This window comes from Curcuma longa, chromosome 12 (assembly GCF_044706935.1).
Source record: "Curcuma longa cultivar G26 ecotype Majalengka, Jawa Barat chromosome 12, ITB_CL_G26_1.1, whole genome shotgun sequence".
Classification (NCBI taxonomy): domain Eukaryota; kingdom Viridiplantae; phylum Streptophyta; class Magnoliopsida; order Zingiberales; family Zingiberaceae; genus Curcuma; species Curcuma longa.
In genome coordinates, this window is record NC_133872.1 from 10,606,006 (window position 1) to 10,608,638 (window position 2,633).

Genomic DNA, 2,633 nt, shown 5'->3' on the forward strand with positions numbered 1-2,633 from the left:
CTCTAGCGAACGCCTCGATCCCAACAAGGAGGCCTAAACCAATTCTTCTTCTAGGTCCCTGTTGTAGCCACTGGATAAAGCCTCATATCCACCTAACAGAATTTTTGTTAATTCTGTTATCTAACAGAATTATGTTAATTCTGTTATCCAATATAATTATGTTAATTCTGTTATCCAATAAAATTTTATTAATTCTATTATTTTTTTTTCTAAACTTCCTAAGTTGGCAAGGCTATAAAAGGGAAGGAAAGGGGCGCCTAAGAGACAAGATAATTCTCCTCTATTCCCATTAGGGTCGGCGCCCCTTGTGCTCCCCTCTTTCTCTGGATTCTTCTCCTAGGGCTGGTACCCCTAGGTGTTGCTTCTCCTTTCCTAGGTTCTCCCTTAAGGGCCGGCTCTCCCCTTGTTCTCCCTAGGGCCGGCGCCCAAAGAAGGAAGAAGAGGAGAGGAGGTGGCGGCAAGAAGGGTCGGCTCTCCCCTTGTTCTCCCTTCCCTTGTTGCCTTCGATTTGGAAGAAAGGAAAGCAAGAGTGGGTGGTTGTTTACTTGGTAGATCGTCGCCCACACGACGTCCAAGAAGAGGAGAGGAATACAACAGAAGATCAAGAGGTCTTCGGATACAAATCATCTTCTAAACAATCTCAAGAAGAAAGGTATGACTAATTTATTTATTCCACTGCGTAGTTTATTTTCTTCTTATGGATCTTGAATACCAACACAAAAGTCCAACGATCTTATGCTTCGATCAAGGTGTGCTTCGATTGGTCAAGAACTTGCTTGATCAATCAAGCACATGTCTGATCGAAGATGTAGGTTGCTTGGAAAAGTTCTGTCCCTGTAAAATTTTTATTTGGCAGAAATTGAACAGGACGGAATTCCAGGCACCTTCACAAGGATCCCATTTCTGTAACAGACACATGAAGATACTGCTTAATAAATATGGAGTTATGCATAAGGTTGCTACTGCTTACCATCCTCAAATGAATGGGCAAGCAGAAATGTCAAATAGAGAGATTAAGCAGATCCTGGAAAAAATGATAAGACTTGACAGGAAAGATTGGAGCAAAAGGCTGGAGGACGCTTTATGGGCTTACAGAACTGTGATGTGACTTCGCAAGTATACAGAATGTCATCAAGTAATAAAAGATATCGAATCACAGGGACCGAGGAAAAATCACTAAACAATCACAAGAAGAGTAGAGAGATCACGTAAATTTGAGTTGAGATGGGGAAAGTAAGAGTGTGGTCGAGCACCTAAACCTCAATCGAAGTAAATCAACTACTGACAGGATTTGGGAAAACGATCCTAGGATTTCAGATTCCTCGAGACTATATTTGATTGACTATGGACTCACCATTCCTCAATATTCATACATTTACAGAGATTCTAACCAAAATATCTAATTAGACCTCGTCAGGTTTCCTCGGAATAGATCAATAATCTTCTATCGTTACGATTGTTAGTTTGAGATGACCCAGATAGCCTAGTTATAGCTCTCCCGCTGTCACCAGGCACTCCAGCATACTACCAGTGTCCTACCCCCTGTCACCGGATATCCAATTAAGGACCTCTCCCTAACAATCAATAACCATTAGCTATCTCTCACAAAGATTCATTGCAATCTAAGAATTTCCTCAGAAAGTCCGATTAAAGGTTCACGTTCTGTCATAAGGCACCGCGGTCATACGATCTTAAGATTTCCTTAAACAACAACTCATCCTCATCCTCATCCTCATAGATTCACGCCATTCACATGTATGTCATCAAATAAGCACAAGGCACAATATCTATAAAGCAAAATGTACAAATAAATTATAGAATATGGTAAATACTAATCCATAGTGATAATCATCCATAATACACCTCGATTTCTCCTATATCCTATAATCTAAGGTTCTACTCCATGACGGAGGGGATACAATGCAAAGAAGAGGTGAAGAAATACATTTTAGATCATAAAGAAAGGAAATAAAACTTATCAATGAATGTCTTCTTCTTCGCCTTGCAAGCTCCTCGTCGACGGTGGAATGGATGCGGCGGAGTAGCCCCGAAAGGACGGATGGATCATCGATTTTTTGCTCTGAATGGCGTCTACGGTGGCTCACCTTCACTCCCCAAAGTCTCTCCCCTTTTTAGGGCCATTTAGGGGGTATTTATATGCCCCCACTATCAACCCTTCACCACACGGCCGTGTCTCGCCACACGGCCCATGGCACACGGGTGGCACGCCCCCGTCACACGGCCGTGCCTGGTAGGCACGGCCAGGGATTGCTGACCTCCTGGAAATGAGGCACGACCGTGCTTAGGGGGCACGGCCACACCTTGTTGCAGCTCTGGAAGCAGGCATGGCCAAACACAGGCCCTTCTCTAGAAACCAAGGCACGACCGTGCCTCATGGGCACGGCCAAGCCATGGCTCAGCTCTGGAATGGAGACACGGCCATGCCTAATGGGCACGGCCATGGGCAGTTGGCTCTCTGTATGGCTTGTAGGATGGAGGCACGGTCGTGCCTGATGGGCAGAGCCAGGGGCAGTTGCTGTTTTGTTGGTGAGGCACGGCCCTGGTGTTGCTGCATGGTTGTGAGGGCACGGTCGTGCCCTAGGGGGCATGACCCCTTGATGTTTGAGACACGG